This window comes from Rana temporaria, chromosome 6 (assembly GCF_905171775.1).
Source record: "Rana temporaria chromosome 6, aRanTem1.1, whole genome shotgun sequence".
Taxonomy (NCBI): domain Eukaryota; kingdom Metazoa; phylum Chordata; class Amphibia; order Anura; family Ranidae; genus Rana; species Rana temporaria.
Genome location: NC_053494.1, coordinates 207,015,316 through 207,032,405, shown reverse-complemented (window position 1 = coordinate 207,032,405; position 17,090 = coordinate 207,015,316).

Sequence of the window (17,090 nt, the reverse complement as noted above, 5' to 3'; positions counted from 1 at the left end):
TTCCCGTTGTGCTCAGCGTATAGTATGCAAATTGCATACTAACGCCGATTCACAACGTTACGCGAGCCCTGCGTACGCAGTTTACGTCGTTTCCGTACGGCGGTTTTCGCGTAAGGCTGCCCCTGCTACCGTGTTTCCCCGAAAATAAGCCCGGGTCTTATATTAATTTTGACAACAAAAGACACAGTAGGGCTTATTTTTGGAGTAGGTCTTACCATGTAATGTACTGTCTTCTCTTCCCCTCTCTCGACCTGCCTGTTAGGAATCCCCAGTGTGAACTAAGCTAAAATGCTTGTAAAATCCTATAATCCACTCTATTACTGTAGTATATAATGTACAATGTGTGTTTCTGTAATATAATTGTGCCAAATACCTTCATTTTAGCGCCGCTCTGCGCTTTTGTGACCTGCCAGAGCTCTCTTCCCTTCATTTATGTTACAGAAACACACACATTGTACATTGTGTACTACTGTAATAGAGTGGGTTATAGGATTTTAAACTAGGGCTTATTTTCGGGGTAGGGCTTATATTGCAGTCCTCCTGGAAAAGTACGCTAGGTCTTATTTTAGGGGTAGGTTTTATTTTCGGGGAAAGAGGGTATTAGCAGGGGCCGCCAATGTTACGTATACCCGTTGTTCCCACGTCGCGAAATTTCAAATTTACGTAGTTTGCGTAAGTGATTCGTGAATGGCGCTGGACGCCATTCACGTTCACTTTGAAGCAAATGACGTCCTTGCGAAAGTCATTTGCCGCAATGCACGTCGGTAGAATTTTCCTACGGAGCATGCGCTCTACGCCAAATTTAAATGATTCCCGCCCCCTACGGGATCATTTAAATTACTGCTCCGTGAATCAAGGGCAGCGCAGTAAATTTGCCCTGCGCCACCGTAAAAAAAGCGCAAATCTACCTGAATCCAGCCCAGTGACATCAGTGATGACACCGACAATGGGACCCAATGACGGGGCACAATTACTCCCACTGAAACAAACAATGGGATGTTAATTTTTCCCACTGACATCGGGACCTTTTCGACTTCCACTGACCACTGTCCGGCCCTCGTAAACTCTGAAGGACAGTAAACTGGCCCTTTTGCTTAGAAAGTTTGGAGACCCCTGGTTTAAACAAAAGGGGTGCAAACGCTTAGTGCATTATCCACAGCAGTTTATTGAAGGATAAAAAAAAAAAAAAGAGTACATACTCACAAAGTAAAAAGGTAGTGATAGCATTGCATGTCAACCGAGGAACCGAAGCATCTATCATGCGACCGAACTCTTCTGGTTTAACTGGATGTCATAATAGCAGCTCAGTTTTGTTCTGAAGAAGGGGGTATGTCCCCTGAAACTAGTCAGTTGCTATTATGACATCCAGTTGAACCAGAGGAGTTTCTATCGCATGTTGGGTGCTTTGGTTCCTTGGCTGACATACAATGCTGACAGCACAAAGGGCACAAACGCCTTGTGTATTATCTACAGCACTTTATTAAAGGAAGTAGTGACACTACTTCCTTTAATAAAGTGCTGTAGATAATACACAAGGCGTTTGTGCCCTTTTGTTTTAACTAGGGTTGTCCAGATACCGATACTAGTATCGGTATCGGGACCGATACCGAGTATTTGCGGGAGTACTCGTACTCGCGCAAATGCTCCCGATACCTAAATAGAATACTTTTTTTGTATTTATCAACATGTTCTATGAAAATTCTTTGAGTTTTTTACTACTGCGTGACAAGCAAATAAAACATTTTTATTCATTTTTACTCATTTTTATTCTTTTATAATGTCTTGAGTTAGAGTTCTTCATAATTCTAAAGAAAATATCCTTAGTCTGTATTGTGGTTTGAAAACTGTCACATGACATTTAAAAAAAGTATCGGTATTCGGTATCGGCGACTACATGAAAAAAAGTATCGGTACTTGTACTCGGTCCTAAAAAAGTGGTATCGGGACAACCCTAGTTTTAACCACTTAAGCCCCGGACCATTTTGCAGCCAAACGCCCAGGCCAGGTTTTGCGATTCGGCACTGCGTCGTTTTAACAAACAATTGCGCGGTCGTGCGACGTGGCTCCCAAACAAAATTGGCGTCCTTTTTTTCCCCACAAATAGAGCTTTCTTTTGGTGGTATTTGATCACTTCTGCGGTTTTTATTTTTTGCGCTATAAACAAAAATAGAGCGACAATTTTGAAAAAAATTCTATATTTTTTACTTTTTGCTGTAATAAATATCCCCCAAAAAAATGTTTTCCTCAGTTTAGGCCGATATGTATTCTTCTACCTATTTTTGGTAAAAAAAATCGCAATAAGCGTTTATCGATTGGTTTGCGCAAAATTTATAGCGTTTACAAAATAGGGGATAGTTTTATTGCATTTTTATTAATTATTTTTTTTTTACTACTATTGGCGGCGATCAGCGATTTTTTTCGTGACTGCGACATTATGGCGGACACTTCGGACAATTTTGACAAATTTTTGGGACCATTGTCATTTTCACAGCAAAAAATGCATTTAAATTGCATTGTTTATTGTGAAAATGACAATTGCAGTTTGGGAGTTAACCACAGGGGGCGCTGAAGGGGTTATGTGTCACCTAGTGTGTGTTTACAACTGTAGGGGGGTGTGGCTGTAGGACTGACGTCATCGATCGAGTCTCCCTATAAAAGGGATCACTCGATCGATGCAGCCGCCACAGTGAAGCACGGGAAAGCCGTGTTTACATACGGCTCTCCCCGTTCTTCAGCTCCGGGGGGCGATCGCGACGGAGCGGCTATAAACGAATAGCCGCGCCGTCGTCCCGGATCGCTCCCTGAGGGAATCCGCCCGCCGCACGCAGCGGGGGGGGGGGGTGTACACCGATCGGACCCCCCACCCGCTAGAAGGCGGGGACGTATATATACGCCAATCTGCCTGTCCGTGCCATTGTGCGGCCGTATATAGTCGTGCGGCGGGCGTTAAGGGGTTAATCTGTTCACACAATTTATCTAAAGCCAAAACACCTCTTTTTTTTTATAAAGAATTGTATTGATTGTGAAAGGGTCAGAACCTTTGGGTTTCTACTGGTGTCTGTGTCTTCAGCCGGCGATTCTGTGCACCATAAGAACAATCAAATCGGCAGTTCCGTCGCTTGATCGTTCTTATAGGCAGCGTGAGGGGACGCCCCCCCCCCCCTCCCGCCGCCATCCGGTGCTTCTCCGGGCTCTCCCGTGCCATTGGGGGCCCGGAGAGCGAATCGGTCGGCGTCCGCTGCAGAACCATAGAGATCACTGGTGACCAGACGGTCACAGTCATCTCTATTACCGTCGGAGGACCGGGCGCGACGTTATGACGTCACGCCCGGTACCCGGGAGTAAACAAAGCCGCAATCGCGGCTGTCGGCATGTGATCGGTGATTCTTTTTTCACCGATTTCATGCTTGTAAGCCTGGAGGAGAGATGTGGGGGGAGGGGAAGGTCTTATTGACCCCACATCTCTCCATAAAGAGGACCTGTCACACTGATTCCTATTACAAGGGATGTTTACATTCCTTGTAATAGGAATAAAAAGGATCCAATTTTTTTTTTTTTTTTTTTTAAAGTGTAAAAATAAAAAGAATTAAGTAAAATAAAAATAAAATAAAAATTATTTTTTTTCAAAACGCCCCTGTCCTCGATATCTTGCGCACAGAAGCGAACACGCATGCAGGTCCCGCCCACATATGTAAACACCGTTCAAACCCCACATGTGAGGTATCGTTGCGTGCGTTAGAGCGTGTGCAACAATTCTAGCACTAGACCTCCTCTGTAACTCGAAAATAATAACCTGTAAAAAATGTAAAAGTGTCACCCATGGAGATTTTTAAGTACCGAAGTTTGGCACCATTCAATGAGTGTGCGCAATTTTAAAGCGTGACATGTTAGGTATCTATTTACTCGGCGTAACAAAATCTTTCACATTATACAAAAAAATTGGGCTAACTTTACTGTTTTGTTATTTTTTAATTCATGAAACCGTTTTTTTCCCCAAAAAAAGGCTTTGAAAAATTATTGTGCAAATACCGTGCGAGAAAATAATAATAATTATGTCTCCTTTTTTGTAGGCGCTATAACTTTTGCGCAAACCAATCACTTTATGCTTACTGTGATTATTTTTTTATTTTTTTTACCAAAAATATGTAGAAGAATACGTATCGGCTTAAACTGAGAAAAAAAAAGTTTTTTTAAAAAAAAAAATTGGGATATTTATTATAGCAAAAAGTAAAACATTTTGTATTTTTTTTCAAAAATTGTCGCTCTTTTCTTGTTTATAGCACAAAAAATAAAAACCGCAGAGGCGAACAAATACCACCAAAAGAAAGCTCTATTTGTGGGAAAAAAAGGACGCCAATTTTGTTTGGGAGCCACGTCGCACGACCGCGCAATTGTCAGTTAAAGCGACGCAGTGCCGGAAGCGGACATTTCCCATAGTTGCCAACATTTGAAAAAAAATTCCAGGGACACTTTGCAGCACAGCTATTAAGCTCCCGTACCAAGTCGCGAACATGCCGCCGCACTCGCGACCAATGGCTCTGCATCTTAAAGGGGACATACCTGGACGCCCATGTGCGCAGCCGTGCCACTCTGTCGCCGTACATCGTCGTGCGGCGGTTGGCAAGCCGCTACACAACTCTACACTTCCTTTATACAATTCTACAAATATACTTACAAGTGCAATGGTAAAACCTATAAAATAATATCCAGTGCAAATCAACCAATGTATTGCAATATAGTAGTGATGGTGTCACCCCCTCTGCAAAAATATTTAGAGAAATTGCAGAGCTTCAATGTGCAAATAATTGTGAAACCCCCTACATATAATAATAACAGAGATGCAAATCAATACGTGTTTTAGGACATAGTAGTGATGGTGTCACCCTCTCTGCAGAAGGTAGGACTTATTGCAGAGCTGCAATGTGCAAAATCATAATAAAATGAACAATTGATGTACATATTTTATTAGGATTATATATAGGGGGTTTCACCACTATTTGCACATTGCAGCTCTGCAATGTTTTCTACCATTTGCAGAGGGGGTGACATCATCACTACTATATTGCAATACATTGATTGATTTGCACTGGATATTCATTTATAGGTTTTACCATTACACGTATAAGTCCATTTGTAAAATTTTATAGATGAAGTGTTGAGCAGTGCTGCATTTTTTTGCTTTTTATTGATTCGTGTTAGATGAGTGAACTAGCTGACAAGATTCTCTTATTGCTTTTGAGGTTTTTTTTGGGTTGGGTTGTATGGTTGTTTTACTTGATTTGTTATTTCCTCTGTATACTGGTAACCACTGGTGCTATTGGTGGTCAGTGTGTCCCCTCTGTATGCTGGTGGTCAGTGTGCCCCATGTATGCTGGTGCTACGCGCAGGAGGATTATACGTGCAGGGTCCAGGAGGATGCTATGTGCAGAGTGCAGGATTCAGGGGGATGCTATGCACAGAGTGCAGGGCTCAGGAGTGCGTTGTGCAGGGCTCAGGAGTGCGTTGTGCAGGGCTCAGGAGTGCGTTGTGCAGAGTGCAGGGCTCCGGAGTGCGTTGTGCAGGGCTCCGGAGTGCGTTGTACAGAGTGCAGGGCTCAGGAGTGCGTTGTACAGAGTGCAGGGCTCAGGAGTGCGTTGTACAGAGTGCAGGGATCAGGAATTAGTTAAACTGCAAAGATCCCAATTAATTAAACATAGCACACTTATCTTCTAAAATCTTGATTAGCAGCATACAGGCGCCAATGCAAGAATGGCCGCATCAGATGGATCCCCCACAGAAAATATTGCAGCAATATTTTGCTAAAAATACATTAAATGCATTATTAGCTGACACAAACACAACATAACTTACAACATTTCTGCTACCCAAGGATTAATGATTATTCAGCCTAGATTTGCATTGAAGCGATTTGGCTGCACCAGTCCTAAAAGTAGTTTCTTTACTTTTGCCGACTTCGGGGTGCAATTTCCATACACATTTGTGCCGCAACCCGCACAGATGTCTCTGAAATCGCCTCTGAAGTTGGGACTGACCTATGGGAGTGAAATCGTGCGAGTTCAGCTGAACGTGCACGATTTAATTCCTCCTATCAGTGTGAACCTGGGCTCAATATCCATTGAAAAACGGTTTTAAAAATTCTGAAAAAATAAACAAATAAAAAATAGAAATCTAGTGAAATGATTAAGGCTGGGTATACACTGGTGTGATGTGAGAAAGCCTGCGAATCCTGTGCAGGTTCGCGAATCGCACCAGACAGTTCACACTGACATCTGCGAACCGCTGCGTGTGTCAATAGAAAGCCAATGACACCCCCAGATCGGTTCTCAGATTGCAGTGTGAACTGTAAAATGGTGCAGGAATCAGATTGCATGGGTGTTTACACCCAGAAGTGTCACACCCATGAGATCTGATTTCAGTGAGGACCAAAAAAAGAGTCCTGCACCATTCTGGTGTAAATGCGATTTCAGGCATTCAGTTTGAATGGCTGAATTTGCATCTCACAGACATTGCATATGATGTGCACAGCAATGCGATGCAAATCACATGCGATGTCTGTGATCGCACACGTGTGAGCCCAGTGAGGAGGTTATTATAGGTGAGGGAATAGGACTGATCTGGAGTTATGAATACAATTGGACTATTGCTCAGATTCCTATAATGACAGATTTAAGCTATGGGTGATAGAACATGGGACACATTAACCAGATCAGTCAGTGAAAGGGTTACATACTAGGTCAGCATGGAGGACACCTCAGTCACCCACAGCATAGAGGTCCAATTCAGTTCAGTCAAAACACGCGCCGGCTCACCTGGCAGTGCACACCAGACGGTGCCTGTGCCGCTGAGGCCGCCGTACTTGGGCTGACTGGACCACCGCGTGACTCGGCTGAGGAGGGGGGGAGACTCCAGGTGCGTGCATGCGCCCAGGCCTGGATTTACTCCCTCTGCCGCCCCAAGGCCGGGTTCTCCAATGCTGCCCCCGCAGGGGGTGGAGCTAGTTGTTGAAGCATGTACAGCGCACCAAAACATTTGTATTGGTGCGGGGTGCACCAGTATTACACACACACACAGAGCCAATTCAATTGCTTTGATGATGGCTTGGTTTACAGCCAATAAGGAGTAATAGCAATAATAGCTGCCCAAGGGTGATTTCTGAAGCTTGTAAATGGAGCTTAAGAACTAGCTGAAGCTGACCTTGGCTTCTGTCAAATGGTCCTGCTGGAAATCCTCTTTTGATCAGTGGGCTGCAGCGCTGATCATTGTATTCTGATCAGTGGAGGAGTCCTGCTATCAGAGTACAATAGCACAGAGTGGAGAGGGGGGTTTCTGAAACCACCTTGTTTTTGTGCATGCAGGGATCTATTCGTTTTTTCTTCCAGCAGGCTGAACAGAAAAAAAAAATAATAGTGTGTACCCAGCTTTAGACAATGTGTCAGGGAAAACATGTGTCATTCTTAGTGCTCCTCCACATGAACAGTAAAGGTGAGCATACACTTTACAATCTGATTGTGCAGAAATTGTACAATCTCGCTTTGATTTACCAAAACTTTGTAATATGAGGACAAACCTAAACAATTCATTATCCAATTGGTAGTATCAAATCAGGCAGGCCCTTGTACTACATAGTTGGTGGTAGAACCAAAAGATACTATACAATCAGATTGTATAGTGAATGGTAAGCTGACCATAGATGGATTTTTTTTTTGATCAGTTAGTGTCTGATTGAAAAAAAAAAGCAAGGTGGATGAAGGAATCCTCTCCACAGAGACATTGCATTGTGATGGTGGTTAGAATACATTGATTAGCGCTGCAGATCAAAGGAAACATTTCCAACAAGCTGGTTTGAGAGAAAATGATCGTATTATAGTGACTTCTCTTTAGCAGGAATGGCCCTAGATGTATTGAAACTCATCCAGTCCTTGGTGAACCAGCTGAATTTCCATTCATGTCCAGACTTAGTAGCTCCTGTGTAAAATCCCTGTTTTCTGATGCCTGGGCAGCTGGGGAACCCACTAAGCCTCCATGCACAGGAGTTGTTTAGGCCCATTCAGACATGTGTGCCCATGTGCAGGGCTCTCTTGTGCATTGTGTGCCCCCTGTGCCAGTGTTCTATTCATTTCTTTTGGGACCCAAACCTGCATGTCATATTAGAATACAGAGGCTATGTGAATGCGACCTCATGTCCCAGTAGAAATGAATGGGGTGCTGGCACAGGGATGCACATAATGTTCATGCATCCCCATGCTGATAAGATAGCCCTGCATGGGAGCCACATGTCTGTGCCTCATCTTAAGAAGTCCTTAACCACTTGCTTACTGGGCACATAAACCCCCTTCGTTCCCAGGCGAAATCTCAGCGTCCGGCACTGCGTCGCTTTAACTGACAATTGCGCGGTCGTGCGACGTGGCTCCCAAACAAAATTGGCGTCCTTTTTTCCCCACAAATAGAGCTTTCTTTTGGTGGTATTTGATCACCTCTGCGGTTTTTATTTTTTGCGCTATAAACAAAAAAAGAGCAACAATTTAAAAAAAATATATATTTTTTTTACTTGTTGCTATAATAAATATCCCAATTTTTTTTTAAAAAACTATTTTTTTTCTCAGTTAAGGCCGATACGTATTTTTCGACGTATTTTTGTAAAAAAAAAAAAAAAATCACAATAAGCGACTGGTTTGCGCAAAAGTTATAGCGCCTACAAAATGGGGAACAGAATTATGATTTTTTTTATTATTATTTTTTTTACTAGTAATGGCGGCGATCTGCGATTTTTATTGGGACTGGGATATTGCGGCGGACGTATCGGACACTTTTGACACAAATTTGGCGCCATTCACATTTATACGGCGATCAGTGATATAAAAATGCACTAATTACTGTATAAATGTGACTGGCAGTGAAGGGGTTAACACTAGGGGGTGAGGAAGGGGTTAACTGTGTAGCCTGGGTGTGTTATAACTGTGTGGGGGGAGGGGGGGTGACTGGGGGAGGTGACCGATGCTGTGTCTCTATGTACAAGGGACACAGATCGGTCTCCTCTCCTCTGACAGCACGTGGAGCTCTGTGTTTACACACAGAGCTCCACGTCCCTGCTGTCACCTACCGTGTCACCGACGATCGCGTGTACCCGGCGGACATCGCGGCCGCCAGGTACACGCATCGGGTCTTCGGCGATGCGTCGGGACAGTTTTTACCCGCCGCGCGCCACCCAGTGGCGCGCGCGGGTAATGCACATAAAGGCCGTTTTTAAACGGCCACTTGGCACTTGAGAGCCGCGCTGCGGACGTATTTCGTCTATAGCGCGGATCTCAAGTGGTTAATAAAAAAAGAATCAGGAAGAACAGTTTTCTTCACAGCTAGAACTGTGTAATCATGCCTGAGAGGTTACCTGTTAGCTGAGTAGTGGAAGCCTCAGCAGCACAGAGACGCCACTCACTTTGCAGTAGGACTGGAGAGGAGGGGACGAGCACAGGAGGGGAGGGGTCACCTCCACATTGTCCAGAGAAGGGAGGATATCAACAGGAGGCAGAGCTGGTGATGTCACACAGACATCGGACACTCTGAAAGCAGGAGTGATAGAAATCAATGGAGAGGGGAAAGAGAGGCTGCTGTCCGGGCAAGCAGAGGAGCAGGAAAGCTGTACAGTATCTGGAACCATAGGAAGGCATTGATATGCTTTCCCAACCCCATGCGCCCCGCCCACTCCACTGACTCTACTGTTGCTCAGGGACTAGTACAGTGCACTGTGCAGGCAGGGGGCGGGTGTAGTGCTACGATCTAGCCTACACACAGGAACACACAGCGCCGCCCACCATCCGAATTAGCCAATCGGACGACAGACACCAGCAGGCCAGCTCTGACTGTTGTTTTACAACTCTGGAAGCCGCACCTGCTTTCCCCACTAGCCGGTGACTTGTCCTGAATGTTCCCCTATGGGGGAAGTTCCTCCACTCACTGCGCAGGCGCAAACTTCCCGACGGAAATCCCCGAACCTCGCCCGGCATCCAGGCTCATTCTTTAACATCCCCGTGGATTGGAGGATGTTAAAAAAAGAGCCAGGAGGCCGAGCGAGCGAAGCGAGCCGTCCGAGCGCAGCGAGGACGTGAGGCCGACTGGCCACTTTCCTCTAAGTCCACGTCGCCCTGGATGCCGGCCGCCGTTCGGGGATTTCCGTCAGCAAGTTTGCACCTGCGCAGTGCTTGACGGAACTTTCCCGATGGCTGGAACCAGCTCAGCGCATCACTTCGCGCATGCGCTGGAACTTCCATGATACATGGAACCAGCACGTCAGATCACCGGGACAAGTCCCGGCAGGCTAAATTAGCCGGGACTAGGTCCCAAATAACGGGACTGTCCCTTTAAAAACGGGACAGTTGGCAAGTATGATTTCCCCTGGGCAGAAAGGGGGTATATGTGCCCAGTAAGCAAGTGGTTAAAGATAACAATTTACCAGAAAGTACAAAACCCACCAATAAATATCTTGTATTTCTACAAATCCCAACAGAATGTCTCAGTATGTGCCGCACACTGCAGTCACGGGAGCTCCATCCCCTCACACAAATCATACAGGAGACATGTGGCCTCCACTTTCTGTAGTATTGTTTATTTGTTGCATTAAAGTTTTGTTATATTAAAGTTAATTTAAAAACAACAAAAAAAAAGAGGTCACATGTTTCCCGGGGGGGCGTGGCGCTCCAGTTGCCGCCAGATCTCTCTCCTCCAGGGAGAAGCCACGCAGGGAGGCGGAGCCAGACACTGAAAGACAAAGTCAGCTGACCAGCTGACACCAATTGAGTGAAGGGGGAGGAGCTCTCCACTGAACGAGGAGACGCCATGACACAGAGGCAACCCTGGAGGAACGCGGGAACACTGCGCGGGAAGAAATCCACTGAGTGAGTAAGGGACACATTACCAGAGCAACTGATCCCATCCCCCCTACCCCACCAATCTCATTACTATCCCCCCTCCACTCCACCACCACAGATCTCATCACTGTCCCCCCTCCCCCATCAATCTCATCACTATGCCCCCTCCCCTACGGATCTCATCACTCCACCCCATCACCTGTACAATAGAGGAGACAGGGATGAGATCTGTGGTGGGGGGATGGGATCAGTAAGAGGCAGAGGTGAGGGTGGGGGGAGGAGGATGGTACCGCCTCTGATCCCACCCGCCTCTCATCATCACCGCCTCTGATCCCACCCTCCCTCTCATCATCACCGCCTCTGATCCCACCCTCATCACCACCGCCTCTGATCCCACCCCCCTCTCATCACCACCGCCTCTGATCCCACCCCCCCTCTCATCATCACCGCCTCTGATCCCACCCCCCCCTCATCATCACCGCCTCTGATCCCACCCCCCTCTCATCATCACCGCCTCTGATCCCACCCCCCTCTCATCATCACCGCCTCTGATCCCACCCCTCCTCTCATCATCACCGCCTCTGATCCCACCCCTCCTCTCATCATCACCGCCTCTGATCCCACCCCCCTCTCATCATCACCGCCTCTGATCCCACCCCCCCTCTCATCATCACCGCCTCTGATCCCACCCCCCCTCTCATCATCACCGCCTCTGATCCCACCCCCCCTCTCATCATCACCGCCTCTGATCCCACCCCCCCTCTCATCATCACCGCCTCTGATCCCACCCCCCTCTCATCATCACCGCCTCTGATCCCACCCCCCCTCTCATCATCACCGCCTCTGATCCCACCCCCCTCCTCTCATCATCACCGCCTCTGATCCCACCCCCCCTCTCATCATCACCGCCTCTGATCCCACCCCTCCTCTCATCATCACCGCCTCTGATCCCACGCCCCCTCTCATCATCACCGCCTCTGATCCCACCCCCCCTCTCATCATCACCGCCTCTGATCCCACCCCCCCTCTCATCATCACCGCCTCTGATCCCACCCCCCCTCTCATCATCACCGCCTCTGATCCCACCCCCCCTCTCATCATCACCGCCTCTGATCCCACCCCTCCTCTCATCATCACCGCCTCTGATCCCACCCCTCCTCTCATCATCACCGCCTCTGATCCCACGCCCCCTCTCATCATCACCGCCTCTGATCCCACCCCCCCTCTCATCATCACCGCCTCTGATCCCACCCCCCCCCCTCATCACCACCGCCTCTGATCCCACCCCCCCTCTCATCATCACCGCCTCTGATCCCACCCCCCCCTCTCATCATCACCGCCTCTGATCCCACCCCCCCTCTCATCATCACCGCCTCTGATCCCCCCCTCTCATCATCACCGCCTCTGATCCCACCCCCCTCTCATCATCACCGCCTCTGATCCCACCCCCCCTCTCATCATCACCGCCTCTGATCCCACCCCCCCTCTCATCATCACCGCCTCTGATCCCACCCCCCCTCTCATCATCACCGCCTCTGATCCCACCCCTCCTCTCATCATCACCGCCTCTGATCCCACCCTCCCTCTCATCATCACCGCCTCTGATCCCACCCCCCTCTCATCACCACCGCCTCTGATCCCACCCCCCCTCTCATCATCACCGCCTCTGATCCCACCCCCCCCCTCATCATCACCGCCTCTGATCCCACCCCCCTCTCATCATCACCGCCTCTGATCCCACCCCCCCCTCATCATCACCGCCTCTGATCCCACCCCCCTCTCATCATCACCGCCTCTGATCCCACCCCCCCTCTCATCATCACCGCCTCTGATCCCACCCCCCCTCTCATCATCACCGCCTCTGATCCCACCCCCCTCTCATCATCACCGCCTCTGATCCCACCCCCCTCTCATCATCACCGCCTCTGATCCCACCCCTCCTCTCATCATCACCGCCTCTGATCCCACGCCCCCTCTCATCATCACCGCCTCTGATCCCACCCCCCCTCTCATCATCACCGCCTCTGATCCCACCCCCCACCCTCATCACCACCGCCTCTGATCCCACCCCCCCTCTCATCATCACCGCCTCTGATCCCACCCCCCCTCTCATCATCACCGCCTCTGATCCCACCCCCCCTTTCATCATCACCGCCTCTGATCCCACCCCCCCTCTCATCATCACCGCCTCTGATCCCACCCCCCCTCTCATCATCACCGCCTCTGATCCCACCCCCCCTCTCATCATCACCGCCTCTGATCCCACCCCTCCTCTCATCATCACCGCCTCTGATCCCACCCTCCCTCTCATCATCACCGCCTCTGATCCCACCCCCCCTCTCATCACCACCGCCTCTGATCCCACGCCCCCTCTCATCATCACCGCCTCTGATCCCACCCCTCCTCTCATCATCACCGCCTCTGATCCCACCCCCCTCTCATCATCACCGCCTCTGATCCCACCCCCCCTCTCATCATCACCGCCTCTGATCCCACCCCCCTCTCATCATCACCGCCTCTGATCCCACCCCCCTCTCATCATCACCGCCTCTGATCCCACCCCTCCTCTCATCATCACCGCCTCTGATCCCACCCCTCCTCTCATCATCACCGCCTCTGATCCCACCCCCCTCTCATCATCACCGCCTCTGATCCCACCCCCCCTCTCATCACCACCGCCTCTGATCCCACGCCCCCTCTCATCATCACCGCCTCTGATCCCACCCCTCCTCTCATCACCACCGCCTCTGATCCCACGCCCCCTCTCATCATCACCGCCTCTGATCCCACCCCCCCTCTCATCATCACCGCCTCTGATCCCACCCCCCCTCTCATCATCACCGCCTCTGATCCCACCCCCCCTCTCATCATCACCGCCTCTGATCCCACCCCCCTCTCATCATCACCGCCTCTGATCCCACCCCCCTCTCATCATCACCGCCTCTGATCCCACCCCTCCTCTCATCATCACCGCCTCTGATCCCACCCCTCCTCTCATCATCACCGCCTCTGATCCCACCCCCCTCTCATCATCACCGCCTCTGATCCCACCCCCCCTCTCATCACCACCGCCTCTGATCCCACCCCCCCTCTCATCATCACCGCCTCTGATCCCACCCCCCCTCTCATCACCACCGCCTCTGATCCCACCCCCCTCTCATCATCACCGCCTCTGATCCCACCCTCCTCTCATCATCACCGCCTCTGATCCCACCCCCCTCTCATCATCACCGCCTCTGATCCCACCCCCCCTCTCATCACCACCGCCTCTGATCCCACCCCCCTCTCATCACCACCGCCTCTGATCCCACCCCCCCTCTCATCACCACCGCCTCTGATCCCACCCCTCCTCTCATCATCACCGCCTCTGATCCCACCCCTCCTCTCATCATCACCGCCTCTGATCCCACCCCCCTCTCATCATCACCGCCTCTGATCCCACCCCCCCTCTCATCACCACCGCCTCTGATCCCACCCCCCCTCTCATCACCACCGCCTCTGATCCCACCCCCCTCTCATCATCACCGCCTCTGATCCCACCCCCCCTCTCATCACCACCGCCTCTGATCCCACCCCCCCTCTCATCACCACCGCCTCTGATCCCACCCCCCTCTCATCACCACCGCCTCCGATCCCACCCCCCCCTCATCATCACCGCCTCTGATCCCACCCCCCCTCTCATCACCACCGCCTCTGATCCCACCCCTCCTCTCATCACCACCGCCTCTGATCCCACCCCCCCTCTCATCACCACCGCCTCTGATCCCACCCCCCTCTCATCATCACCGCCTCTGATCCCACCCCTCCTCTCATCATCACCGCCTCTGATCCCACCCCCCCTCTCATCACCACCGCCTCTGATCCCACCCCTCCTCTCATCATCACCGCCTCTGATTCCAACCCCCTCTCATCACCACCGCCTCCGATCCCACCCCCCCTCATCATCACCGCCTCTGATCCCACCCCTCCTCTCATCATCACCGCCTCTGATCCCACCCCCCCTCTCATCATCACTGCCTCTGATCCCCCCCCTCTCATCATCACCGTCTCTGATCCCACCCCCCTCTCATCATCACCGCCTCTGATCCCACCCCCCCTCTCATCATCACCGCCTCTGATCCCACCCCCTCTCATTATCACCGCCTCTGATCCCACCCCCTCTCATCATCACCGCCTCTGATCCCACCCCCCCTCTCATCATCACCGCCTCTGATCCCACCCCCTCTCATCATCACCGCCTCTGATCCCACCCCCCCTCTCATCATCACCGCCTCTGATCCCACCCCCCCTCTCATCATCACCGCCTCTGATCCCACCCCCCCCCCTCTCATCATCACCGCCTCTGATCCCACCCCCCCTCTCATCATCACCGCCTCTGATCCCACCCCCCCTCTCATCACCACCGCCTCTGATCCCACCCCCTCTCATCATCACCGCCTCTGATCCCACCCCTCTCATCATCACCGCCTCTGATTCCCACCCCCTCTCATCATCACCGCCTCTGATCCCACCCCCCTCTCATCACCACCGCCTCTGATCCCACCCCCCCTCTCATCATCAACGCCTCTTATCCCACCCCCCTCTCATCATCACGCCTCTGATCCCACCCCCTCTCTCATCATCACCGCCTCTGATCCCACCCCCCTCTCATCATCACCGCCTCTGATCCCACCCCCCTCTCATCATCACCGCCTCTGATCCCACCCCCCCTCTCATCACCACCGCCTCTGATCCCACCCCCCCTCTCATCACCACCGCCTCTGATCCCACCCCCCCTCTCATCATCACCGCCTCTGATACCACCCCCCCTCTCATCACCACCGCCTCTGATCCCACCGCCCCTCTCATCACCACCGCCTCTGATCCCACCGCCCCTCTCATCATCACCGCCTCTGATCCCACCCCCCCTCTCATCATCACCGCCTCTGATCCCACCCCCCTCTCATCATCACCGCCTCTGATCCCACCCCCCTCTCATCATCACCACCTCTGATCCCACCCCTCCTCTCATCATCACCGCCTCTGATCCCACCCCCCTCTCATCATCACCGCCTCTGATCCCACCCCCCCTCTCATCACCACCGCCTCTGATCCCACCCCCCTCTCATCACCGCCTCTGACCCCACCCCCCTCTCATCATCACCGCCTCTGATCCCACCCCCCTCTCATCATCACCGCCTCTGATCCCACCCCTCTCTCATCATCACCGCCTCTGATCCCACCCCCCTCTCATCATCACCGCCTCTGATCCCACCCCCCTCTCATCATCACCGCCTCTGATCCCACCCCCCTCTCATCATCACCGTCTCTGATCCCACCCCCCTCTCATCATCACCGCCTCTGATCCCACCCCCCCTCTCATCATCACCGCCTCTGATCCCACCCCCCCTCTCATCATCACTGACTCTGATCCCCCCCTCTCATCATCACCGCCTCTGATCCCACCCCCCCCTCATTATCACCGCCTCTGATCCCACCCCCCTCTCATCATCACCGCCTCTGATCCCACCCCCCCCCCTCATTATCACCGCCTCTGATCCCACCCCCCTCTCATCACCACCGCCTCTGATCCCACCCCCCCTCTAATCATCACCGCCTCTGATCCCACCCCCTTCATCATCACGCCTCTGATCCCACCCCCCTCTCATCATCACCGCCTCTGATCCCACCCCCCTCTCATCATCACCGCCTCTGATCCCACCCCCTCTCATCATCTTCGCCTCTGATCCCACCCCCCCTCATCACCACCGCCTCTGATCCCACCCCCCCTCTCATCATCACCGCCTCTGATCCCACCCCCCCTCTCATCACCACCGCCTCTGATCCCACCGCCCCTCTCATCATCACCGCCTCTGATCCTACCCCCCCTCTCATCATCACCGCCTCTGATCCCACCCCCCTCTCATCATCACCGCCTCTGATCCCACCCCCCCTCTCATCATCACCGCCTCTGATCCCACCCCCCCTCTCATCATCACCGCCTCTGATCCCACCCCCCCTCTCATCATCACCGCCTCTGATCCCACCCCCCCTCTCATCATCACTGCCTCTGATCCCACCCCCCCTCTCATCATCACCGCCTCTGATCCCACCCCCCCTCTCATCACCACCGCCTCTGATCCCACCCCCCTCTCATCATCACCGCACCTCTGATCCCACCCCCCCTCTCATCATCACTGCCTCTGATCCCACCCCCCCTTTAAGATGCCCCCATACAGGGGGCGTCTT